This window comes from Muntiacus reevesi, chromosome 8, assembly GCF_963930625.1.
Source record: "Muntiacus reevesi chromosome 8, mMunRee1.1, whole genome shotgun sequence".
NCBI lineage: Eukaryota > Metazoa > Chordata > Mammalia > Artiodactyla > Cervidae > Muntiacus > Muntiacus reevesi.
This window is the reverse complement of record NC_089256.1, coordinates 6,723,430-6,751,396: the sequence shown is the minus strand read 5'-3', so window position 1 is coordinate 6,751,396 and position 27,967 is coordinate 6,723,430. Positions and strand designations below refer to the sequence as shown.

The 27,967-nt window shown below is 41.5% G+C and overlaps 1 protein-coding gene across 2 annotated transcripts in view; it reads left to right on the top strand.

Moving 5' to 3' along the window:
* The first annotated feature begins 1,323 nt into the window (after positions 1-1,323).
* PLS1 (plastin 1) overlaps positions 1,324-27,967 on the top strand; it is a 119,928-nt gene continuing 93,284 nt past the window's right edge. Inside the window, exon 1 of one of the 2 annotated variants that reach the window (XM_065943711.1) lies at positions 1,324-1,446. The gene's annotated coding sequence lies outside the window, so the exon portion shown is untranslated. The remainder of the gene's footprint in view (positions 1,447-27,967) is intronic. The other variant, XM_065943712.1, reaches the window with a different exon arrangement.

Sequence of the window (27,967 nt, the reverse complement as noted above, 5' to 3'; positions counted from 1 at the left end):
ATGCTACAGGCAAAATACATGAGTACTCTTGTGGTTGCATTCCACTCACTTGACTCACATCCTAGAGGAAATATTCCACCTTTATTTGCTTGTGAGCTGTAGTTATTTATTTATTTTTAAAGTAGGTGTGGCTGTTAAATGAAGAGGAAGTGCTATGTGAAATACCAGAGAGGAGGAGAGAGAAAACTTTCTCTTTTAATATCTATATCTATATATTTTTCTCTGGACCAGAGGTCAAGAGAAATATGTAATTTGATATGTGCACTGTGCTCAGTCACTTTTCGTGGCTGACTCTTTGTCATCCAATGGACTGTAGCCGGCCAGGCTCCTCTGAACGTGGAATTTTCCTGTCAAGGATACTGGAGTGGGTTGCCATTTCCTTCTCCAATTTGATATATACATATGTTTAATATGTATTAAATTACATACATATATTACATAAATTTATACATATACATGAGGCTTCCAGGTGGCTCAGTGGGTGTAGAATCTACCTGCGATGCTGGAGATGCAGGAGACGCAGTTTTGATCCCTGGGTGGGCAAGATACCCTGGAGGAGGGCATGGTGTCTGTGCTCTGCTTAGTCGCTCAGTCGTGTCCAACTCTTTGCGACCCTATAGCCCAAGAGGCCCCTTGTCCATGGGGATTCTCTAGGTAAGAATACTGGAATGGGTTACCATACCCTCCGCCAGGGGATCTTCCCAACCCAGGGATCGAACCCAGGTCTCCTGCGAGGATGCTTTACTATCTGAGCCACCAAGGAAGCCCGTGTGTGTGTGTGTGTGTGTGTGTGTGTGTGTGTGTGTGTGTGTGTGTGTGTGTGTGTGTGTGTGTGTGTGTGTGTGTGTGTGTGTGTGTGTGTGTGTGTGTGTGTGTGTGTGTGTGTGTGTATCTTTTCTCTTGATTAGAAGTTCGTAGCATGTGGTATCCCAGTTAGCAGAGCCAGTTTCCCCTGAGAAAATGTCAGACATGCAGATGGTGGGTCCTTATCTAGATCTACTTGAATCTGAACTCTTGAGAGTGGGATCTGTGGTTCAACAATCCCTCCAGGTGATTCCTATCCACGATCAAGCTCGCGAAGCCCTTGTAAGCGCATCCAAGTGGTGCAGATGGTCATCTTTAGGCTTGGCGGAGGATGAGTCCTGGGTCGCTTTGGGCAGTAGGGATAAAGTTGCTCAGTGCCCCTCCCCCCTCCCCCTCTCTCCCTCGCCTCTCCCAGGACCTGCAACTCCACTTCAGCTCTTGGCCTCCGGTCCTTTCCCCCGGGAGCCGCAGTCAAAACGCGGCAAGTGGATTCGGAGTCCGCCTGCCAGAGTGCCGGCGGGCATGCGTAGTGGCGCCAGGGCAGCAGCTAGGCAGGCGCGACTGGGGAGCCGCAGAGCAGACCTGCGTGTGCCGGGATCCGGAGCGGCAGCTGCGGGCTCGAGGGCGGAACGGCGGCTGCAGGTACGTGCGCGGTGCGGCGGAGGGGGTCCGAGCGAGAGGAAGTCTCCACCGATAGGCAGAAAACAGAGCTTTACTTCCTCGCCGGCGCTCGGCGGCTCCAGAGGAGTCTCTGAGGTTTCCCTCGCTGGAGAGGTGTCTCCGGCGCCCGCTGTGCAGCGCGGCGCCCGCCGACCTCGGGGTGCGCTTGTCCCAGTCTGGGCAGCAAGTAATGTGGACAGGTGTTAGTTACATCCTGTATATATGCTGTTTGCACAGTAAGCTGGAGAACGGCATTATGATTCTTTGCATGAAGTTAGGCATTTTGTTAACTTTTCTCTTTTCCTCTCTCTTAAACGTTGGATGGCTACTGATGAGGCTTTTTGATCCAGCCTCTTTTGCTTGTGTGACTGGTTTATTTGCCTTTGGCCTTTTGCTGCATAGCATCAATAGGACTGGAGTGAGATCTGTGGTTTCTGGTTTGGGTGCCTTTTCCGGAGCGGGGGTCTCCTGGATGCGGCATTAAAAAAAAAAAAAAAAAAAAAAAAAAAAAAGCCAACTTTCAGCGTATTTCAGTGCCAAAAACTTTATGCATTTCAGCTGCACTTTAAAGTAGAGACGTTCTGTGTTTGCTTCGGCAGTACATATAATACAGACTTCGTAAAGTCCAAGATGTATTTCCGCCTTACTTTTCTACATTACTGTTTTTTTCCGGCATCGTTTGGTACTCTTGAAAGGGAGCTGCCTCTTAGATGAGTAACAGAGCCCTCACTTTCTCCCCTTTCTTTACTCAGTCACATTTTCTAACTCAGACAGAAATATTTTATCCTGGGTCTGCCGTGTTGGACACACTGGTAAGATTTTAAGGCTGTGCCGCACACATTTCTTGGATAACCTGTGAGCCATAAATAAAATTTTGGGACTGCACAGTGAACATTTTTAAGTGTTAAATTTGCAAGATGGGAGGCAGATACATAGAATTAATAAGTTTAGAAGAAAGAAATTTGTAGTTCAGGAGGAGACACCTTTATGGAAAGATAATACAGATATTGCTGTTTCCTTCAACTCCCCCCAGCCCTCCCCGCTACCATGATGAATGTTTTAATGGAAGAAATAATATACAGTTGGTTTAGTTTTGGCCTGTGGAGACCTTCGAGGTCAGCCAGTTCAGCTGCTTCAGTTTACAAGTGAGAAAACCGAAACCAACCAGGTTAAATGACTCGACGTGGCCGTGGAGCCCCTCCTTGGCAAAGCTGGACCTCGGACCCAGGTTTTCTGATTTGCAGGGCTCTTTATGCCATCCCCTGCTGATACTGTCCTCAGAGTTTAGTGAGATTATTGCACTTCCTTTTTCTCTTCTACCTCCTTACCTTGTGTGTGTGCGCGCGTACACACACATGAGCACGCACGCACTTAGTTGCTCAGTGATGGCCAACTCTTTGTGACCTCATGGACGGAATCCCGCCAGGCTCCTCTGTCCATGGGATTCTCCAGGCAAGAGTGCTAGAGTGGGTTACCATGCCCTCCTCCAGGAGATCTTCCCCACTGAGAGACTGAACCCAAGTCTCTTATGTCTCCTGCATTGCAGGCGGATTCTTTACCTTCTGAGCCATTCGGGAAGCCCCCTCTTATTTTGTAGTCTGGCTTAAACTGAAAATTAGCTATTCCTGCTACTAAACTTGCTTACCTTGTGAACTCATTTCAAACAGTACCTTCTAGGGACTTCACTGAAGGTCCAGTGGTTAAGATGTCAAGCATCCAATGCAGGGAGTGCAGTTTGATCCCTGGTCAGGGAACTAAGATCTCGAATGTCGGGTGGTATAGCCAACTCCCACCCCCCGACAAAACAAAGAGTACCCTCTCAAGCCCCCACTAACAATTGACTGATCTTGAAATTGCCATCTTTCCTTGTCTCAGAGTACCTGTTTGCCTCTTTCTCTGTTGAAGTCTTGCCTACGAAGCAAGGTGTAGCTCAGGTGAGCCTCTTCCTAGAAGGCTTCTTCTATTACTATAGCCAGAAAGTAGGTCTCCCCCTTCTGAAGCCTCTAACATTTGTTAGTGTTGTCTGTGCTAGTATCCCCCTTCATCTTTAGTATCCTGAATTGTTGAATTTTAATACATGTCCCAACTTCCTGACCAGTGTGTGTAAGCTCTGGGAGCTTCAAGTCTATGATGTAGACATCCCGAACGGAACTAAGCAAAAATAATGCTCTTGGTACTATTTGTGGGAGGAAGTGAAACAGGGACAGTTTGGTAAAGGGATTTAATGTGGATGTTCTGTGAAATGAAGGAGGTTACCTTAGAGCTCTAGCAAGACAGTGGACAAGTCAAACCAGTCTGATGGGATGTTTCTCATATCTTCATTAGAGGTCATCGATCATGACCTCTAAGTTCTGGGGATAGGGGTCAATCCATAATAGAGAAGAGTTGCCTAAGGCCTGGACGTAAGCATGTGATTCTAAGTGCAGAGTGAAGAATACAGATTTAAGAAATCATACAAAGGGGGAGGCATTTGGTAAAAGACTAGGTGCAGGAACATCCCTGGCGATCCAATGATTAAGATTCAGAGCTTCCACTGCAAGGGGCACAGGTGTGTTTGGTCTCTGGTCAGAGAACTAAGATCCCTCATGCCTTGCCACATGCCCCCCACCCCAAAAAAAGGCTAGATGCAGAGAAGAAAAGATATTTTGAAAATCGCTTTAGTTTCAGGTTTGGGGTGTTGGTAATGATAATTTTCTCCGTATATTATAAATAATACCCAGTTATGACATTATCTGCTTCTCTTTTTCATATGTGTGGTTGTCTCACTTCCTGTTTGAGATGATAAGTTCTTTGGGGGATGTTCTTTAATTCCTCACAATGCCAGGCACGTAGATTTGCAGTATTAGATACTCAACTGTTATTGCATGAATAAACAAGTGTCTTTGACCTGGGGAAGGTGGGCTTTGAGGATCTTACAGCTGTGTGTTGTGCTTGGTCACTCAGCCATGTCCGACTCTTTGCAACCCCATGGACTATACAGTCCATGCAATTCTCCAGGCCCGAATACTGGAGTGGGTAGTCTGTCCCTTCTCCAGGGGATCTTCCAGACCCAGAAATCAAACCGAGGTCTCCTGCATTGCAGGTGGTATTCTTCACCAGCTGAGCTACCAGAGCTATGAGGTAGCCCTTCATCCAGGCCATCATCCCCTCATGATGTAGAGGAGGAGCTGAGAGATATGTAACTAAGCTAATTAGTGGTGTAGCCAGATCTTCTGCTATACTTTCATTAACCCTAACTTTTCAAGGTTAACAATCCCAAGATTCATTTGCCATGGAGATATTCTGTGGATTTGGGGGGATCTTGGTAGCTAGTGGGAGGATATCTGTGTAACTGGGAGAGATGAGACACTAGAGGTGACTGGCTAATTCAGTGTTGAGTGCACAGAATAGGGGCATGATTGCAGACTTGGGGACCTCCTCATGATAAAGTTGAGGACTTCCTTTCATCGAGGGAAAGGATGTGGTAGCTTATCTTGTCAGGGGCAGCAGATGGGCCCCAGGTGGGCCCCAGATCCTTGGACTGAGAGTGTGTTTGAGAGGGACATTTTACATTACCAGGAGCAATGCTTCTGAGAGTGGTGTTTATGGCCCAGGAATGTGGGGCTAAGTTTGAGATAGAGTTGTGATCAGACTTTCCACCTGGAAAAAAACAGAAAGAAGGCAGTGCTTCCCAACCCATCTTGGATCAAGAAGTAGTTTGCTATATTTTGTTTATTTTGAACAGATGTTGCAAATAGCTGTTTTGCAAATCAAAACACAGTCTTTTCATTGAGCTTTCCATGAGCACACAGCATCAAGGGAGCTGTTGGAAGGCATTCCTCCTTTCTGTTGTCAGTCACACTGTGGTTGATCACCGTCTTCAACTGGCAGTGTTGTCTCTTCTCTCTCTCTCTTTTTTAAAATACTTATTTGTTTGGCTGTGCTGACCTTAGTCACGGCACACCAGATCTTTTAGTTGCAGCATACAGGATCTAGTTCCCTGACCAGTGATTGAACCCAGGTCCCCTGCATTGGGAGTTGAGAGTCTTAGCCACTGGATCACCAGGGAAGGCCTGATATCTCCTCTTGTAAGAGTCAAGAAGAAAGAGCAGTTGAGCAGAGAAACAGCTTGAGAGATGGTTAATCGTGGGAAGGAAAGGCTTGGTCAAATATAGAGGAATTACTTTTTTAAAAAAACCATGACATTAGTCAAAATTGATTGGTCAGCCAAACGCAAAATCAGGCAGTACATTGAAGTTAATGTCTCATACACTTAAACAATACCCATTGGAATTGGGTATTGGAATTGGAATTCTAGAGTAATATATCATAGCCCTGTGTAAAATGACTACATTATGTAACTTTTTAAAAATAATAATATTATTTATAGCTTGTATTTTAGGATGTTTTCTATAGACCAGACACTGTACTGAACACTTTACCAGAAATATATCATTGAATCTCTACAAACCATTCTGAGAGATTGGTGCAGTTATTCTCGTTTTATAGCCTAGAAGACTGAGACTTATGTAGAAATCACATTTCTGATGTCACGTCATTAACAAGTGGCTGAGCTGAGCTTGAATCCCAGGCTCCCGTGACTTCAAGCACAGAGAGCTAAAGTAAAATGCAAAACTTTATCCATGGTAACCCTAACAGATGCTTAGAATGGCTACAGATTTTAGCTGGTGACACTCCCAACGATCTATGAGCCAGGATTTCATAAGAGAAACAAAACAACAGAGATACATCTTTCTGGGTTTTGTCCACTCAGTCTTTATCTTCTTTTTACCCTCAAAGCCTTTCTGGAGGCCGCAGAGATGGCATCTCCTCCTCTGAGTGCACATAAAGCTCATTTGAGGTGATGGATGTGAGTTGGTGGTGATCCAGGAAATGCCTCTGGGGTATGGAAGTGAGACACCCACCTTGTGTATGAGCCTAAGGACGCTAGGGTGAACAGTTCACAAGGACTTTTTCACCTTGGATCCACGGTGGGAGTTCCTGGAAGATCTTTAGGTCCTGCCCCTTACCCTGGTCTCAGATCTTTGAACTGTGGTCAAAATCCTCAGGCTGAATGCATACCTGGACACCTCCTCCAGGATCCTTCAGTCCAGAGAATTCTGAAGTCAGTGTTGCAGGTGGAGGTGGGTGTCGATACCTCAGGGAATGCCGCAGGTCAGGGGCCTGAGTCATCTAGATCATTTAGGTGATTTAGAGGCAAGACTGGCAGGCCTCACACTTGACCAGCTGACTTGGCTGTAAGAGAATGTCCCGTCCCTCCTTCCTTAATGGACCTCATTACTCTCTCCTGGGAGCCTCAGCCTGGAACCCAGTGAGCACATTTCTCTCCTCCCTGTGCTGCCTGAGCCCCTCTGTTTCTGGTCTCTGCCTCCGTTGAGCTCATCCTGTGCATCCTCAGGGTCAGTCTCTGGACATGAAAGAGAAGGCCGCCTGCCTCAGGCCCTTACTCAATACGTTTCAATATCCAACTATCTCAGTCCACCTTTTGATGAAAATCAGGGAGAAAGAGGCCTTTGTGCTGTCTGTTGGTTTATTGGTTATAAAATGATTATGCAATTTTGATTGCTGGAAATTTTGCTGACTTAAAACCACATGAGATGTAAGGCTGTCAACTTTGATCATCTTCTTTCTTTCCAGTGCTACAGTGTCTGAAAGTGCCTACTTGCCATTTTTTTGGTGAGAAATATAGAGGGTGTCTTCTGTGAAGGCAGGTTGCTTTTTGGTAATACTGTAGATGCAGAAAGGGTGAGAAAGGGCTAATTAGGAGAGTTTTTCTCTTATGTAAAACATGCGTTTCATCAGAAAGTATCGATGTTCTTTTGTAGGAGAGTTAAAGATAATCTGTTCATAAATTCCAGTTGTGAAGGAGACTTTAGACTTTACAACAAACTAAATTTTTACAATTGACTCTTTTGAGCAATTCAGAGCTATAAAACTAGAATATTTGGGTTATAACTCACTGCACAGAGTCATGTCTGCTTCAGAAATTCCAAGAAATTCCAAAGATAACAGGAGAAACTGACTTTTCCCGATAGTAAGATAGATGGCTATCTACCTTAGTAAGGTGGAAGAGGGTTTTGCCTTGGTGTGGGATGGGATGACTTTCACTATAAAAAACAAAAGGTTTTGGGGGGAATGGTTGACAGCAGAAACTCAGTATTAGAGGAAACCAGAATTGTTATTGAGAAACTCAAATTGTTTAAATAACCAGTCCCAGGAAATAACATTTAAGAGAAAAATAATGAAAGTCCCTTCAATTTGTTGGAGAAGTAAGAAACAGGAGATGTTAGCAGTGCTGAAAAAATAGAACTTCTGTTGAATTTGAGATTAAAACATCGGTAAATGTGTGTAGAAGAATGTTGTTTAATTACAGACCTTTCCCACTTGCCCATCCCTGACAATGAATTCCCACTGTGGGGCCCTCTGCATTCCATAAATAAAACAGTAGACTTATCTTCATGGATCACAGTTGAAAAGTCTCAAATGATGCATGACAATCTGTGACCTAAAACTGATGTTGATCAAACAGATTTGAATGCCTTAGACAGAAAGTACTGGCTGTATTCACACTTTGTTCCCATAGCTAGTGCTCAGAATCCAGATTAAATTGTTGAAATGAAAAAAAAAACCAGGTTCAGAACCCACTCATTTACAGTGAATGATCAAAGGCACATGGTTTCATTTCACTTTGTCATCTTAAATGCCACCATTTATGGCTCTATTGGTTTCTTTTTTGTCCTTGATGATATATATTTTGTACTGTTTATAGATAAAAATCAATGCAAACTAGAATTCTGAGGTTTGATAAATGTGACTCTGCTTAGGGTTTTAATGCTATTCATCAATAATTTGGTGGAAAAACAGTATCAAATAAGTACATAATTGAACGTTTATGTCTATAGCAAGTTAGTATTTATAACCATTGGGAACAAATCAAAAGTTCTCAAGACTCTGAAATTCTTTCACCTGAAAGCACTCTCAGCATTCTATCCTGGTAAAATCTCCCTTTTCTCTTAGTCTTAGAGTCATTGGGGCACTGTTTTGGTTCAAGAGTATAGTCAAGAGTGGCCCAGTTCTTGCAGAGTTGAAGTGTTATTGGGTCAATGAGATGCCAGCCATGAAACACAGCTCACAGAAACCCAGTGATGTTTTTTAGCAAAAGTTTTCATGCCAAGTGAATTAATTTTGGTAAAACAACTGTAGCAGCAATTGACTTGATCACTTTTTCTATCAAGTTAAACCCTAGATCACCATCAGTGGAAAAGAGGTAAACTGAGAAGCTCTGAATGTTTAGTGGTCAATCAGAATGAGCTCCTTAAGGTAATTTAAAGTTTAGATAGCTGAAATCAGTTGGCCTATGATCAGGGCCATGCATGAGAAGTCAAAGTCTATGATTCTGTTTCTGACCCCTTGAGAAGAGAGGCCTTCTCTTCAGCTGCAGGTTTGATGATTAATCAAGATAGTAAATGTGAAAGCAATTAGTAAACTGTAAGGTAAGGAGGTAAGGTATTTATTGATATAATAGTTTTCCATCTTTGCTGCCTTTCGTTGTTAAGTGACCAAGACTTTGAGAATGAATGACTTGCCTGTTTGAGTCTACCTGGCTTGAAAAAATGGTAGAGATGGAATGCACATCTGTGTCTTTTAATTTTGACATTTGATAAAATGTCAGGGCTCAGGGTTGGGACCCCAGTGATGGCCAAGACAGATACAAGATCCCTGTCCACATGGAGCGTCAGTCTATCCCAAATACAGTGCTCTTTCAGTCAATCCATATTTTCTTTAACTGACAAGAGGGAATACTTTTTCTATGAATTGATATTTGGCTTTTGTAAGATGTTAAATGTGTTTATGGCTAAGCCTTGACTATGGAGCCCTTTAAGTGGTTTCTCTGTTCCTAAAGGTACCTTCAATAGCTGCCCACTAAACTTAAGATCTCACTGGATGGGCCTTTCATTCATCTCCACTGTGGAGAGAAGAGTCGGATGCCTCTTAGCATCCTTCTCATGGTCAATCAGAGGCTTGTTGCAGAAGAATACTTTTCTCTCCTACTCTGCAGAATCAAAGGAATTGGATGGCCTAAAGGGCTGGGGACAGCACAGTGAGTGAAGCATAGTCCTTCTACTCACAGGTTCTCAGCCAGTTGGAGGAGGCAGACACAGGACCAGGCTGTGACAGGAGTGAGCACCAGGAGGAAGGGCAGAATGAAGCTTTGAGGGAGCTTGAATGTGGAGAGCAGATCATTCTGTTAAATTTCTTGAGGAAAGTGTTAAGATTTTTGAGCTGATCCTTGAAAGGAAAGCACACGTTCAATCTACAGGGACTAGATAGAGGAAAAGGCATTCCTTGGAGAAGGAACAGCATGAGCAAAAGCATGGAAACAGGGTGGAGCTGATCTGTTTAGGAAAATTCAGGTCCTTTAATGTGTTCTAAAACGTGAGCAGGATAAGAATCAGCTGGAGAGCTTGTAAAAGAAGGAGTTGCTGAATCCCAGCTGCTGGTTCTCATTCTTTAGGTCTGAGGTGGGGTTGGAGAATTTCATTTCAACAAATTCCCAGGTGATGCTGAGGCTGATGATCTGGGAATTTTGAGAGCCACCAGACTAGAGTGTAGTGTAGGTGAGATAAGAGAGCTAGAAGAATAGAAACAAACGGTTTTCTTTTGTAACTGTACTATCTATCTTCATAGAATTGATGTTTCAAGGTATTTTTTTGGTTTTGTTTTCTTTTTAAATTAGCCTCATTTCCAGTATTCTTGTCTGGAGAATCCCACGGACAGAGGAGCCTGGCAGGCTACAGTTCATAGCATCACAAAGAATAAGACATGACTGAAGTGACTTGGCACACATGCACCAGTGGTTGCTGTCTGTGCCCCTTGCCATCCTCTGGAAGTTCCATACCTGCTCCACCCCACCCCAACCCCCCAGCTCTCCCTCAAAATCAGACCTTTTCTTTCTTTCTTTTTTTTTTTAATATCATTTTATATTTTTTAGTTAGTTTTGACTGTGCTGGGTCTTGGTTGCTGTGCATGGGCTTTCTGTAGTTGTGATGAGCAGGGGCTACTCTTCATTGCCATGTGCAAGCTTCTCATTGTGGTGGCTTCTCTTGTGGAGCACAGGCTCCAGGTGCATGGGCCTCCATACTTGTAGCACGTGGGCTTAGTAGTTGTGGCACAGGGGCTCAGTAGCTCCATGAGAAACCAGCTCTTTTCTTGCATTCCATGTTTTAAAGTAACTGCTGTTCAGCAAGAATGACATTCCACCCGTGATGTGCTAAACAGCTGACATCAGCCAGAAGATGTTAGGAGCTGACCCACACTAAGAGTGAATGACGAATATACCCAAGGAGTATATGTTTGTATTTTATTTTGTTAATCTGAATATAATGTTAAACTTCATCCAGTAAGTAATTTTGGAATAGCTTGCAAGATCTGAGCTCAGAGGTAGGATGTACACAATTGAAGAAAGTTCCTTTCTTGCTCTCAGAAAATGTGCAGTCCTATAGTAAGGTTAAGAGAGTTGAATTCTTGGCTCCAGTACAGGGCAGCTTGTGCTAAGTGCTATAAGAATGTAAGAAACCACAATGACAGGTCTGAGAAGGGGAAAGGTTTACTTTCCATTGGGACAGTTAGGGAAAGCAGAGCAGGGTTGAGGATAATGTTTTATCTATCTTTGTGAGCCAGCTGATCATTTATCTATGTAAAGAAAATAGTGGAGGAGGGGCATATGAAGTAGACAGTGAAGGATGGGCAGGTGCTCATAGGTAGAGTGGGCCCTGGGGGAATTACTGGAGAGACGTGCCAGACAGAGAGACAACTGAACCTCAGAACAGAAGTGAAGCAGGAAGTGCAGGTTCAGCCAGTGCTCGGGTCTCTGATTCATTCTGGCAAGTACAGGGAGGTAAGACTGGAAAGGCATTTAGGGAAGATTGTAGAACCTTTTGAGTATGATGCTGCAGAATTTGGACTTTTATTCTATAGGCAGTGTGAGTCACAGGCTTGCTTATCTATCGACTGACTTACTTTTACTTCTACTTCCCTCTTAACCCTCAATACCTCAGAGGAGGAGGAGCCCCATTTTTCGCTGAGCATTGATCTGTGGTTCATACTCTTGTGGAAAAACACCCCAAAATGCTTTTCCCTGGCTCTGATTTTAACTCTTTGGGGGGGGGGGTGCACCCCATGCCTTGAAGCTTCTGGGATCTTAGTTTCTCAACCAGAGATCGAACCCATGCCCTTGGCAGTGAAAACATAGTCTTAACTACTGAACCACCAAGGAATCCCCTGACTTTAATATGTGTATTTCAGTCATCTTACAGACTTGCAAAAATGAATCCATCATGTTAAAGGTTTCTGTGGCTCTCAAAATACGTAAAATATGAAAGGACAACCAATTTCCATTTCTGAGTGACAATTTATAAAAATAAGATAAAAGTAATTGAATCATCAGGTAAAAGTGATTATAGTACTTGTTCAGTGTTGTTCTGGGAAGAGAAGGGAATTCAAAAGTGAAGGCTGAAACTGAGGGAGAATCTCCAAGTCATTCAGCCTATCTGAACCTTGGTTTTTGTCATGAAGTTACTGTTTGTATTTTGTTGATCTTTGTGTTGTGGATGAAATAAGGTACAATAGGAATGAAAGGATATACATTTTATTTTATTTTTAATTTTAAAAAATTTTGTTATTGGCGTATAATTGCTTTTGGGGTTCCCAGGTGGCTCAGTGATAAAGAATTCACCTGCCAATGCGGGAGACATGAGTTCGATCCCTGGTTGGGGAAGATAGTCTGGAGTAGGGAATGGCAACCCACTTCAGTATTCTTGCCTGGGAAATCCCCTGGACAGAGGAGCCTGGCAGGCTATTGTCCATGGGGTCGCAAAAGGGTAAAACACAACTTAGTGACTAAACAGCAACAACAACAGTAATTGCTCTATAATGTTGTTAGTTTCTGCTACACAACCAAGGGATTCAGCTATATACATACACATATACATCTACCTCCTCCCTTTTGAACCTCTTTCTCACCCCACCTCCATCCCGCCCCTCTAGGTCATCCTAGAGCACCAAATTGAGCTCCCTGTAGTATACAGCGGCTTCCCACTAGCTATTTCTTTTACACATGGTGGTGTATATATGTCAGTGCTTTTCTTTTAATTTGGCCTACCCTCCATTTCCCCAGCTGTGTCCACATGTCCTTTCTTTACATCTGTGTCCTCTATTTCTGCCCCCTGCAAAATAGATTCATCTGTACCATTTTTCTAGATTTTGTATATATATGTTAACATACGATACTTGTTTTTCTCTTTCTGACTTCACTTTGTGATATACATTTTAGATCAGAATCTTCTAGTAGGAAGATTTACTTTTTCTTGTGGCCACATGTGTGCCCACACCTGGCCCTGTAGAGTGTCTGTTTCTTGAGGGCAGGGTTATGTCTATTTCAGTTTGTATCCTCATTGCCTGAATGCCGACGACTATACAAGGAGGCACTTGATAAATTGTTGAATGAATGGAACATGAAAATGAATGAATGAATGGATGAAAATCTGTACCCACCTCCACCCACATACTTAATGTTTTCTAGCTTCCACTTGCTTGTAGAGACTTAAGATCCATGGTGCCTTATTTTCAGACTGCTAATCCCAGGCCTGGGTTTTACTGACAGTAAATCATGATACTCCAGCCTTATGCAAGAGACAGCTGCATAGCTTGAATTCAAAGTATAAGGATCTTTGTGGATTCATAAGTGTTCTAAACTAATTCCAGAAATGAATTAAATAGTATTATTTAATAATAATGTTTTACATGTCGATAACGCTTATATGGAAAATTGAGTCACCTCCAAAAGAAACTGACAAATATAAATTGAGGTTGTATTCTTCTTGAAGTGTTTCTTATTGTTTAAAAGAAATCAGATTAGAGGTGAGTAGGACAGTAACTTATGAAGATGCTCAAAGAAATGTGTATTAATACTCTAATCTGCTAGAGACTTGAGTACCTGTTTTACCTGCAGTTAAATGAAACAAGAACGAAAACTTTATTATACCTTAGGTTTTACAATTTCTCTAATGTTGACAGAAATTCAGTTCTTGATTCATGAAGTTCCATGTGATTTATATGGGAGAAAAGTTCATCTCTTTCATTCTGAACAAAGTAGTTTGGTTTTCAAAATTATTGTATTTCCTGTTAATATACACCTGGAATGTGGAGGATAAAGAAGATGAACCTTTCTAAATTTTCACTGAGTTATGATCTACCTATGTGATATGTCTTGTGCTGTGGGAGACTAAGCTAATTTGCATATTTCTGAGTGAGTTTTACATTTCTCATAGAACTAGGACAACAAATGATAGAAGAACTGAAAGTGTTATAATTTTCTAGTAATTCAGAGGAAATGACTCCATTCTGAGGTAGTAGGCTAAAAAAAGGACACAGTGATACCCACCCTTTTGGTAAGCTAGCCAATCACTCGCTCAGTTGTGTCCGACTCTTTGCAACCGCGTGGGCTGTAGCCCGCCAGGCTTCTCTGTCCATGGGATTTCCCAGGCAAGAATACTGGAGTGGGTTGCCATTTCCTCCTCTAAGGGATCTTCCTGACCCACGGATTGAACCTGTGTCTCCTGCATTGGCAGGAGGATTCTTTACCACTGGGCCACATGGGAAGCCCTTTTGTAAGCTAATTATAATATCAACAGGAATTTTCTTTTGCATCCTCTTTTACATCTCAGGCACACTTTAGGGAGGCCTTATGTTTATGTATCAGTAGTTTGCTCATTTAATCTGAGAAGCCTCATTCAGACCTTCTGTGTGCACAGGTTCTTTTCATTATGTTCTGCCCTTAGTCATTATACTAAGGGTATTACAAAATTAAACAGAAGGCTTCCCAGGGAAATTAAAGGTTTCATATCAGCCAGACATTGTCAGAGCTTCCCTTGTAGCTCAGTTGGTAAAGAATCTGCCTGCAGTGCAGGAGACAGAGGTTCATTTCCTGGGCCAGGAAGATTCCCTGGAGAAGAAAATGTCAACCCATTCCAGTATTCTTGCTTGGAGAATCCCATGGACAGAAGACCCTGGCAGGCTACAGCGCATGGGGTCACAAGAGTCATACACAACTTAGCGACTAAACCACAACTATCAGACATTGTCAAAATATTCGCCTTGAATAGGATTGAATGTGTTCCATCAGTGTTCTTGGCGCACATGATGTGTTTTTTTTTAAGCTAATAGCTTTCTTTATTTATCAAGGTATAATTCACACACCATACAGTCCATTCATTTAAAGTATAAGGGTGTTTTAGGGTATTTTCATCACCCTATATCCATTAGCATGCACTCCTCATTTCCCCATTTTTCTAAAAATATAGTGGACAGTACTTTATTTGGAAATGTGCCTTCCTATAATTAAAATCCTGTTAGTCATGCTCTACCTCTCCCCAGGCAATGACACATGTTTCTGTCTCTATAGTCTGCATATGCTTGACATTTCATATAAATGGAATCATACAGTGTGTGGCCTTTTGTGTCTGCTTATTTCACTTAGCATAATGTTTTCAAGGTTTATTCATTTTGTAGCACCAATACTTCACTTTTTATGGCTGAATAATAGTCCATTGTGTTGATCTACCACAGTTTATTCATTCATTCATCAGCTGATGAACATTGAGTTGTTTTCACTTTTTGGCTACTATGGATAAGGCTGCTATGAACATTTGTGAACAAGTTTCAATGGGACATGTGTTTTCATTTCTCTTGGGTATATACCTTGAAGTGGAATTGCTGGTTCATTTGATGACACAACATTAAACAGAGGAACTGCCAGACTGTTTTCCAAGGTAACTGCACCATTTTATATTCCTACTATCAGTGTATGAAGGTTCTAGTTTCTCCACATCCTCACCAGCACTTGTTATTTTGTCATTTTGATTATAACCATCTGGCTGTGAAGTGTGTCTTATTGTGTTGACATTTACAGTTCTAGATTGATAGAGAAAATGCACAGAGGTTTTCCGTGTCCCTCACACTGATATGCAGTTTATGCTGTCATTAACATTTTACATTAGTTTGGTACATTTATTATAATTAGTGAAACTGATTTTGCTATATTATTGTTATTTATAGTCTATGATTTATTCACATTTCCTTAGTTTTTGCCTAAAGTCCTTTTTCTGTTCCTTTTTCTAATCCTGATAGATTCCTGATGAACTCACATTATATTTAGTTGACATTTAGCTCCTTAGGCTCCTCTTGCTTGTGACAATTTTTCAGACTTCTTCCTTGTTTTTTGATGACCACAAGTGTTTTTTTTTTCCTTAAAAAAATTTTTTTTAATTGGATGTTACCTGCATTACGATATTCTATTGGTTTCTGCCATATATCAACGTGAATCAACCATAGGTGTATGTATGCCCCCTCTCTCTCAAACTTCCCTCACATCGATGGTACTGATGAACCTATCTTCAGGGCAGCAATGGAGATGCCGAGATAGAGAACAGATTTGTGGACCCATGAGGGGAAGGAGAGGGTGGGAAGAATTGAGAGAGTAACATTGAAACGTATATATTACCATATGTAAAATTGTATAGCCAGTGCAAATTTGCTATATGATGCAGGGAGTTCAAGTCAACAATGCTCTATGACAATAATGAGTGTTTTGAGGAACTGTTTCCCAGGTGGCTCAGTGGTAGAGAATCCACCTGCCAATGTAGGAGATGTGGGGTTGGTCCCTGGGTCAGGAAGATCCCCTGGAGAAGGAAATAGCAACTCACTCCAGTATTTTTGCCTGGAAAATCCCATGGACAGAGGAGCCTGGTAGGATGCAGTCCATGAGATTGTGAAGAGTCGGCTATGCCTTAGCAACTGAGCATGTGTGCACACACACATACGCACACACACACAGAGTTAGGTACATTGTTAGATGCCCCTCAGTTGGAATTTGTCTGATTTTTCTTTTTTATGATTAGGCTACATTGACATTAATTTTTAGTATTAAAAAATAACTGAGAGCAATTTACTTGGAGCATAAAAATACATAATCAGAACTGAAAATCAGCAGAAGTATGGGTAATAGGAAATTCTTAGAAATTTTAAAAGTTCATTTACCCCTGGAAAATGGGCAGAAATTTAATTCCAAGATATATTTTCCTACCAAGGACTTGATCATATTGTGAAAGGACCAAATTAAGTAATAGAATTTATTTTCATGTCTGTCATAGACAGCATCTACTCTAAGGATAAAGTCAAAGGTATATTTTTTGCTGCTTTAAATGTACCTGAGAAAGTTGTTTCATTTGTAATAAAACATAAAGGAAATATAAAGCTTAATTGGCTTTAAGGAGAATGCCATGGTTCTGAGGAATTTTCTGTGGTCCAATGGTTAAGACTCCATGCTTCCACTACAGGGGGCACAGATTTGATCCCTGATTACTGAACTAAGATCCCACATGGTGAAGGGTCAAAAAAAAATTTTTTTTTAAAAAACAATTCCACAGTTCTGAGGCATTAAAAAAAAAACCAATCCCACAGTTCTGAGGCAGCAGCAGTCCAACATGCAGTCAATATTTCCATCTATGTTCGTTCTGTTGATCCTCACAGATTCCTTGTGGTGTGGGGCAGGGAACTGAGGCTCTTACGGGCTCTATCTTTGTCTTTTGGCCTGACTCACAGAGCTGTCAGTTGTTGAGCTGAGATTTGAACCCAGGGCTATGGAAGTTTATACCCTACTGTTTGCCAGGCCAGGCTCCAGATTTTCCAGTGGTTTTAAATCAGGCATGTACCTTATCTTAGTGGATTTTTCCTGCCAGCTGGAGGAGATAGCATCTCTCTGAGTTCAAAGCCCCACCAACATCAGTGTGTCCAATGAACAGCTTACTTGTTGACTGCTAACAAAAGAGAACTGGGCTAGCTCTGCTCAGAGCTCTCTACCATCTTGTCCATGGAGTGTAACCCCACTGCTACATGTGTCTGCTGAAAATGAAGAGTCATAAAGTAGGACATGAACCATGTGGGAGAACAGCATATTCAGCTAAGGTTTGTCAGTGGTTAGTTACATTGTTAAGTGAACATCACTCAAGGTACATTGCTTGGTGTGTGTCTCGGTAAGATCTTAAGTTTTATTAATAAGTAAGTTTTATTAATAAAGATGCTTTGGTTGTAAATACTGATTTTTGAAATAGGAGTAGGTATGGCAATAATCTGTGAATGCGCTTGAAGTGAAATAAGAAAGTTGCACACATACCTGTCTGAGGAAGTTTTGGAAATTTTCCCTATTTAATCCTTGTAAATGGCTCAAGTTGGTTGATCACAGATTATAGGGCTTCTTTCTGCTCAGCTTTTCTGTACACGTCAAGATGGAGTCAGTCAGTTCAGTTCAGTTGCTCAGTCATGTCCAACTCTTTGTGACCCCATGAACTGCAGCACGCCAGACCTCCCTGTCCATCACCAACTCCCGGAGTTTACTCAACCTCATGTCCATCGAGTTGGTGATGCCATCCAGCCATCTCATCCTCTGTTGTCCCCTTCTCCTCCTTCCCCCAATCCCTCCCAGCACCACAGTCTTTTCCAGTGAGTCAACTCTTCACATCAGGTGGCCAAAGTATTGGAGTTTCAGCTTCAGCATCAGTCTTTCCAGTGAACATGCAGGACTGATCTCTTTTAGGATGGACTGGTTGGATCTCCTTGCAGTCCAAGGGACTCTCTAGAGTCTTTTTTCTTCACAGTCCAACTCTCACATCCATACATGACTACTGGAAAAACCATAGCCTTGACTAGACAGACCTTTGTCGGCAAAGTAATGTCTCTGCTTTTTAATATGCTATCTAGGTTGGTCGTAACTTTCCTTCCAAGGAGTAAGCGTCTTTTAATTTCATGGCTGCAATCACCATCTGCAGTGATTTTGGAGCCCCCCAAAATAAAGTCTGACACTGTTTCCACTGTTTCCCCATCTATTTCCCATGAGGTGATGGGACCAGATGCCATGATCTTAATTTTCTGAATGTTGAGCTTTAAGCCAACCTTTTCACTCTCCTCTTTCACTTTCATCAAGAGGCTCTTTAGTTCCTCCTCCCTTTCTGCCATAAGGGTGGTGTCATCTGCATATCTGAGGTTATTGATGTTTCTCCTGGCAATCTTGATTCCAGCTTGTGCTTCCTCCAGCCCAGCGTTTTCTCATGATGTACTCTGTATATAAGTGAAATAAGCAGGATGACAATATACAGCCTTGACGTTCTCCTTTTCCTATTTGGAACCAGTCTGTTGTTCCATGTCCAATTCTAACTGTTGCTTCCTGACCTGCATATAGGTTTCTCAGCAGGCAGGTCAGGTGGTCTGGTATGTTCATTACATTCATAATTTTCCAGAGTTTATTGTGATCCACACAGTAAAAGACTTTGACATAGTCAATAAAGCAGAAATAGATGTTTTTCTGGAACTCTCTTGCTTTTTTGATGATTCAGCGGATGTTGGCAATTTGATTCTAAAATTCTACTGCTAGAATTAGCTAGGATATCAAAAGACCCTAGCTGAACCTTACGGGTAATGTTTAAGAAGATCTAGAAAACTCTGTGGTTTTAACTTATTCATGTCTGTTAAAAATTTCCTCAGGCTTCCCTGGTGGCTCAGTAGTAGAGAATCTGCCTGCCAGTGCAGGAAACATGGGTTCGTTTTCTGATGAGGGAAGATCCTGCATGCTGTGGAGCAACTAAGCCCGTGTGCCACAGCTAGTGGGCCTGTGCTCTGGAGCCCAGGAACTGCAACTACTGAAGCTCACCTTCCACAGCTACTGGAGCTTGTGCGCCCTAGAGCCCATGCTCTGCAGCAAGAGAAAAGCCCATGCAGCAGTGAAGACCCAGCATAGCCAAAAATAAAGCATAAATAAATTATAAAAAGTTAAAAAAATAATGTCCTCATTAAAAGGGAGTTCTCAGATTGGGACTCTTCTGGGGGAAGGTGTCACCATGCACAACAGACTAACTTTAAAAAGCATGTTGATTAAAAAAAAAATTTAAGTGCACTTGGGAATTCCTTGAATTCTGTGCAATAAACATTTTTAAAACAAAAAACCAGCAAAACAAAAAACAAAAAAATCCTAGCTGAGCTGTATAGATTGGAGCAGCCCATTTTTGTTCTCCATCTGAAAATGGCTCTCTGTTGTTTGAGAACAGCTCTTAAGCACATAGGAGGAGCCCCACCTCAGGCTTTTTATGTTGATGTCATGTTCACTCATCAAATGTTTACTGAATACAGTCTGGGCCAGGCACCGAGCTAGGCCCTACAGCCTCTGCCCTCGTAGAAACAGTAGTCTAGACCAAAGGTCGGCAAACTCTGTCTGTAAAGGGACAGATAAGTATTTATCTGGGTTATGGTCTCTGTCTTGACTACCTAATTCTGCTCTTGTAGCACAAAAGCTGTTGTAGACAGCATGTAAGTGAATGAGCTTGTCTGTGTTCCAGTGAACTTTATTTGTGGACACTCACATTTTGATTTCTTACTGTCACATGTCACAAACTATTATTCTTTTGATTTTTTGAAAAAATTATGTATTTATTTGATTGCACAGGATCTTAATTGCTGCATGCAGGCTTTTCATTGAGGCATGTGGGATCTGGGTCCCTGACCAGGGCTTGAACTTGGGCCCCTGGCATTGGGAGTGCAGAGTCTTAGCCACTGGACCACCAGGGAAGTCCCTATTCTTTTGATTTTTTAAGAAAACTGTTGAGAAATGTAAAAACCATTCTTAGTTCACAGGTAGTATACAAATAGGCAGTTGGCCAGATTTGGCCTTCCAGCTGACTTTGTTGATCCCTGGTCTAGAATTAGCTTTTCTTCTGCTGCTGCTGCTTTTTTTTTTTTTTTAAAGCATATCTCTAATAAAGAATCCATATGAGTATTTGAATTTAGTTATAAAGCTCTGTATGAATTTCTTCTCACAGATAGGGAACTACCTTAATGATTATTTACATTATTCAAGTTCACTGTTTAAAGATAATTAACTTCATCCAGGCCTTTACTTAATAAAGAAGTCTCCCATCAGTTATTGGGAGACTTTCCAATAACTTTCCAATAATAATTTTCTGATATTTGCAGAAAATATCATTTCTGTACATACATACATACATATGTGTACATACATGTACACATAATATACAAGTGTGTTCACAACTGTATTACTTTTGAGGACTGTTGTGGTCAGTGTGCAGGTTGGTAAAGAATTTCCAGACATGAGGCATAATGGAAGGAGAATAAAGTTTATTCGAGTGGAAGTCGCTCTCTCAAGGGAGAGCCAAGCCCTTTCATAGGGTAGCAGCCAATTTTCATAGTCTCAAGACAGAGAAAATTCCTACTGGAATGGTGACATTAGGTAATTGGTTAGGATGCTATAGGGTGGATAATAGGGAGGTATTTTACCTAATATGGGGTCAGCGAACTGGCCAGTTTAGATCTGGATCCTGGGTACTAAAATATATGCATGAAAGTAGTTAAACTTTGTCTTTAAGTTTTATATAAGAAAATAGAAGTGGTGAATAAAGATTAAAAATTATTTTTTTCTGAGAAGCAAGTGGATGATTACAAAAGGAAACATTTAGGAAGCAAGTATTCTAATAGTTTTTCACTGATTTAATTTTAATTTGTTTCTGTCCATGAGCGAAGATAATTAACTTTGACTCTCAGTATGCTGAGAACTTTCTCTTTCCTAAATTATCACAGAATCAGGGCGGGGTTGGATTTACAATAGTATGGTGCGTCACGTCCGCCTCAAATATCATAGTATGGCTACTTTATATTTGTATATACATTTATAAAATACTCTCTTGTTTGTGATACTCTAGGTGGAAGCACTGTGTAACCTGCAAATCATATTCCAAAGTGATCATTGCTAGTCATTCCAGTGGCCCATTCCACTATAGATACAGCCTTAGTCCTACTTTCATTGCTCCTGAAGCTGGATCAGTAGAAAAGGTTAGGTCTCAAGGGAACACAACCTGCGAAAGATTCCTAGTGGACCATTGACCATTTCCCTCATTTACTTTTGGACCAGCTTTATGTTGAACCAGGAGGAAAAAGACTATAAAATCTATTCTTGTCCTGGGAAGTTTCTGAGAAGTAGGGCTGGACACATTATGTTTTCCCATTCAACTACTGGCCTTAGAGGGAGAGAGGTGAGAAAGAGCAGGAAGTATTCTGGAAATCAAATATTTACCTTGACACTGACTCATTTATCTAATCTTACGGACAAAGACCAGGAATTCCAAAGGTACCCTAACTTGTACCCCTCTGGGGTGAGTCTCTGCCTATGGCACTGCAGTCATTTGGCGGTAGCATTGCAATGCTTTCAGCCAGCTCATGGTGCATGCCAATAACAGGTGATTTGAGACAAGGAAAGATCTTTTTACATTTTTATTGCACAGTGATTGTTTCTTAATTAATAATTCTCTGAGTTTTTCTGTGGTCTAGCATATTGCTAAATAAAAAGGGCCAGCAGGTGACAGGGTCTTTCTGAAAACAAACTTTAATTTGCTTTATATATAATTTATAAGTAAATGGGCCATAAAGTTCTATATCTGGTGACTTCAGATTATGGATATTTTGTCTTGTAGCAATACAGGATGTAGCTACTTTTTCTTTCTGAGTCCTCATCTTTTAAAGACCTCAAGATGTTGGAAGAGGGATTGCCTTTTAAAAATATATTTGACTACCCCAAGTCTTAGTTTTGGCATATGGAGTCTAGTTTCCTGATCAGGGATTGAACCCAGGCCCCCTGCACTGGGAGTGGGAAAGTCCTGGGAATGACTTTTTATTTTGTGTTTCTTCACCCTCTCTCTCTCCTCACCCTTCGTGAATCTGGGCCCCTTTGGAGTAAACATTTGCCCATTTGTTCATAATTCCTGTAATTACAGCTTCATGACTGAGAATGGAAGCAACCACCAAGTGAAGAGAAAAAAATAATGTTTCTTTCTCTCATGATCATAGCAATTTGATTTGAGTATCCCCTCCTCGGGGATATCTGAGAAAGTTCACAGCAGTAGGTAGTAGAGCTTGTGCCTAGTCACTGTTGGTTCGTGTATGTTCTGTGGGAGAATGGGGATGGTAGGGGATATAAGGCTGATGGGGAACTTTACCTCTTGTCTAAAGGGCGTGATTGTCATTGGCCTAGTCCAGTGTTACCATGTGAAAATGTGGGCTAACTATTGCCAGTTGTTCTGATCTGAAAAGAGAAAATAGAAATCTGAATTTTATGTTAATCTTCTCATTTTTATATATTTGCTCCAAAATTTAACAAACACTCAGTGAGCCACAGAGGACACATGTCCAGGCAGGATTTGGCCCATGGTACCCTCTGGCAGCCAGGAGGGGCCTCTCAGTTTGGTGAAAATGTTGTAAGAGCCCTGAGATGAGTGCACCAGGGCATGGAGGCCATAGAATGCAAGACCTGGCTTGACTTTCACCCTCTTCCCTCTTTTTTGTTTGGCTGACAAGGTTGTGTTGTAATTTTTCTGCTCATCTGAAGGAAAACCTTGTGCTTCCAGATTTCCAGAATCCAGATTTCCCTCCTGGAGAAGAAGAGAATGGGGATGTTGAACTCAGCTGGGCACTTCAGTAGCTGAGTGCAACCGAACAGAGGTGGGGCAAGGCTGGTTACACCACAGGATTTGAAACCAGGCTGCCTTCTGAGAACTGAGACGCAAATGCATCTCTGCAGGATCTGGGCAGGCGGACAAAACATGGCACAAAACAGAGCTGCCAGGCCCAAGGATGGAGCAAGGCTTGAAAGGGTGGCTGAGAGATGTCCAGGGAGCTGAAGCATAGCTCAAGGGCTTGGCTTAGCTGTGGGTGAGGAGGGAGTTGGTAAGCCAGTCAACCTGGTCTGGATGGTTGTTGATCATTGACCCAGAGAAGTAATCTAGGCTGAATTTCATGAAGGTCTTCTATCTTCTCATCTCCGTCTACACCACTTGGGTGACAACTCTGTGTTCTCCAAGAGCAGGAACATGTGTGTTTTTGATAGTTGCCCAGTTGTGTCTGACTCTTTCAGACCCCATGAACTGTAGTCCACCAGGCTTCTCTGTCCATGGGATTTTCCAGGCAAAATACTGGAGTGGGTTGCCATTTCCTTCTCCAGGGGATCTTCCCAACCCAGGGATTGAACCCGCATCTCCTGAATTAGCAGGCAGATTTTGCATCTGCTGTGCCACCAGGGAAGCCTGAAAAAAAGAGATACATTTCCCAAATGCTTGTACTTGGGGAAGATGTCTTTTGGCTTCATCTCACCTTTCTAGAGGCTTGGTATAAAATTATGCCTCCTTGGGTATATGCAACCTCAACGAAATAGAGAGATTATGGTTCCCTTTATTTTCCCCACAACATAACCTCTTGTAAACACAGCCAGTCTAAAGGGGAAGCTTGTTTCCATTAAATATTTAATCTTTCTAGATACTGTTCCAGGAATGAAAATTGCTAAAAAATTCAAACTACCTCTGCTTATAAATATTTTGCTTTGGTTTCATCTGGAAATGGAATTATGGTGGTGTTAAAATCACATGAATTGAATAGTTGCTTGTTCCCAAGAACTGTGTTCAACCTGTTTCCACAACCCTGTGGGTAGGTAGATCATTCCCTTTGTACAAATGAGACAACTGAGGCACAGAGAACTTAAGTGACTTTCCCCAAACACTCAAAACACTCCCTCCTTAAGAATTTAAAGCAGAATCAAATCCAGATTTGTTTATATGAAAGTTATACCCTTGGCCTTCTTGTCTACTAGATGGGCCAGCTCCCGGGTTAACTCCCAATATGAATTGCATTTTGGGCTTTGGTCAGAATAGCAGAGGTCTCCAGTGGTTGGTGGGAGAAGTGGATAATGTTTCAGCAACATTAGTCATTTGTTAGATGAAAAAATTCAGAAATTCTCCATTTTGATTCTATCCAGATTACTGAGCCCTACTCTAAAACTTTGGAATAAATGTCTCTGGAGATGAGATCCAGGAATCTGCGTTTACTATAAGCTCCACTGGTTGTTCCTGTGACTGCTGATGAGAACCATCGTGTTGAATTGCTGGGTAGCACTTAATGTTTACTGCAGGGATCTTCAAGCTCCAGTAGGATTCAGACAGGCATTTCTGTTCACCATTATTGGCAGAATATTGAATATTTGAATTTTTGTCATGTTTTTCTCTTTAAGTGGCTAACATGAATATTTGACTTCCAATATGAGGGTATGTATATCCTACTGGAGGGAAAATTTTAGGAGAATTGTAAAGCTGATGTTGGCCCCTATCCCCAAATATACTCTTCCTTTCCCTCTGCTTCACCCAAATGCTAACTGTTCTCTGTTGTGGACAATCCAAGGCCTAGATGATAAGAACAAAACTGTCTAAACTTGTTTTAGTTTTCTGTTGCTCTTGTAACAGAATACCACACATTCAGTAGTTTAAACAACACAAATTTATTATCTTATAGTTCTGTAGGTCAAAAGTCCAATATGGGTCTCATTGGGCTAAAATCAAAGAGTCATCAGGAGACACTGTGTTCCTCTATGGAGGCCCTAGAGAAAGATCCTTTCCATGGCTCCTTCAGAGTGTTGGCGGAATTCAGTTTCTTGAGGTGGTGAGCCTGAGAGCCCCGTTTTTCTACAGGAGGCCATTCCCAGCTTCTAGAAGTCACCCGCATTCCTCAGCTGTGATCTGTTTCCTCCATTTTCAAAGCTGGCAGCTGCCCTTCTCACTCATTGAAGTTGTTCCACTTTTTCCTATTTCTTCTCTCAGCCCAGCAGGGGACAGTTCTTTGCTCTTAATGGTTCAGGTGATTAGATTGGCCCTATCTATATAATCTAAGATACTCAACTCTTTTCCAAAACCCATGCATATCCTTAGTCACTTCTGCTAAGTTACATGTTGCCATGTAGGATAAGAAGTTCACAGGCTCTGGGGATTAGGACGTGGGCCTCTTTGCGTGTGTGCTCAGTCGCTTCAGTTGTGTCTGACTCTTTGTCATCCTATGGACCATAGCCCACCAGGCTCCTTTGTCCATGGGATTCTCCAGACAAGAATACTGGAGTGGGTTGCCATGCCCTCCTCCAAGGGATCTCCCCAACCCAGACTCGAACCTGAGTCTCTTATGTCTCTTGCATTGGCAGGTGTGTTCTTTACCACTAATGATGGGCCTCTTTGGGGGAGTATTATTCTGCCTGTCACAGACATATTGCCTGCCTTTGTTTGACAAATAAGACAGTAGGAGTTGTCATTGACACTGGGACTTCAGGCATTCATGTTGATGCGTAGGAGAAAATGTGACAACAGGATCGTTTTCTCAGTTGAAATAATCTCATGGTCAATTTCTAAAGCATGTAATTTGAGAAAGGATGTTTCAGGACTTTTGTCCAATCAAGCAGAGCTGCAGCATCATTTATCTCTGTGTGTTACAAAGTGGGTAATGCCCAGAGTGCCTGCTTTTCTGGTCATTTAGAGTCAGAAAAAAATGGTATTGATGTGAAATAGGCACATTCAGCCAGGATATTGGCTTTCATTTGGCCACTGATGCCACTCACTCTCAGGCTTCTGTAGTTTTGATTGTATCCTTCTGATTTCCTAGTCTGCCCTTCTAGCTTTTTGCCCATTTATCTGTAACAGTACATATTTATGGCAAATTCTGATACCTCCTCATTCTAAGAAACACTTTCCAAGGTGCTGAAAAGTATATCTACTCATTTTTCCCAGTTGCTCAATTCAAATGATAAAAAGAATCCATGTTATCTCCCAGTCTTTCAAAGGCTCTTTTTGAGTTCTTCTCTGGATGTCTTCCTTCATAAGTTCCTGTTCAACACTGAAGAAGCCCATCATATCTTGGACATAGTCGGTACCCAAAACTACTTATGGATTTGAAGAAGTAAAACTTAAAACATTAGCAATTGTATTGTCTGTACACCCCAATTCTGCAAGATGTGTGTACTTATTGTTTCCTTACAATGTTGTTAAGAAAGAACATTGCTAAGAATGTCAAGAGTAGGTGAGGAAAACAGGGATTGTTGGAGATGAAGTTTCCAATTCTCCTTTACTGAATATATTAAATTATATTCAGTCAGTACCTAGAAGTATATTGGGAGTAAGGGAATAGACTAAAAAGGGAGTCTGTTTTTGAATATTCAATGATGTATAGTATGTGAGCAGAAAAATATACATATGGTAAATGTGTAACGATGAATTTTTACAAAATGATACTCCCATGAAATCAGCATCTATATCAAGAAACCAGAATTGTTATCAGCCCCCCAGAAACCCTCCTGCTTCCTTTTAGTGGTTACTACTGTCAAGGGTAATCACTACCCTGATGCTTTAGAAGTTTGAGAAATGGACTGTTTTTAGAATAGAGAAAAATTCTTATAATTATGGTGAAAATACTTCTTTTGAACAAATTCCCAAGCAAAGGTATGTGGGTTTGTTGTTGTTGTTTTGTTGCTCAGTTGTGTCTGACTGTTTGCAACCCCATATACTGTAGCCTGCCACACTCCTCTGTCCATGGAATTCTCCAGGCAAGAACACTGGAGTGGGTTACCATTCCCTTTGCTAGAGAATCTTCCCGACCCAGGGATCAGACTCGGCCTCCTGCCTTGGAGGCAGGTTCTTTATCCCTGAGCCACCTGAAGCCCCATGTGGGTTTACAAAGATTTAAAAAATCTCTCCTGCCCTGAATGTGCATTTAAGTACAAAATGGTAAATTCTTTTCTAAATATTCTTGCTTTATTTGATAGTTTGAGCTAAAAAGCAACTTTGAGTCAGATTACTTCCTCAATATTTATTGAATATTTTAAGGGTTCAAACAACCCCTTTGCCTCAAATACTCCCAAGTTGTTAAAACTGTACCAGGCACTTGACCCTGATTGATGACTTGGCACCACATCTGTTTCTAAATATTTTTTTATTGTGATAAAATTAGTATATTTTATATTTTCTCTGGAACTTTGGTTGAGGTTCATAGTAGTGTACTCAAAAAAAAAAAAACTGTTGTCAGCAAGGGTGGCAGTCCCCATACCACATATTTTAACTGTCTACCACAACACTTTCTTAGCTGAGTGTAAAGTGAAATTGCTTGTAGCAAAATGAAATGGATAAAATGTTAGAAAAATTGGATTCAGGGCTGTAGTTCTCTTATTCCCTATTCATTCTCTGTATTCAAGGATGTCAAAACATTATTTCTAAATGTAAAACATTGGGAACAACCTTGCCTAACCAACATGAGTGCTTAAGTAAATCGTGGTATAGTCATAGTGTGGACCGTTATGAAACTGTAAAGGCATGTTTCAAAAAAATGCTTAACTATATGGAAAACTTCTTAATAGAATTAACTATGTACTGAAAAATACCAGCTTTGTAAAAAAAAAAAAAAAAAAAAGGTGCATCCTTTCACATGTGTGTAGACGAAAGACTCGAAATTCATAACCCGTTGGCTCTAGTTGTTTCTAAATAGTGTACTTGAGTGCAATTTAAATTTTTTTATTTTACAAATATTTTCATTTTAT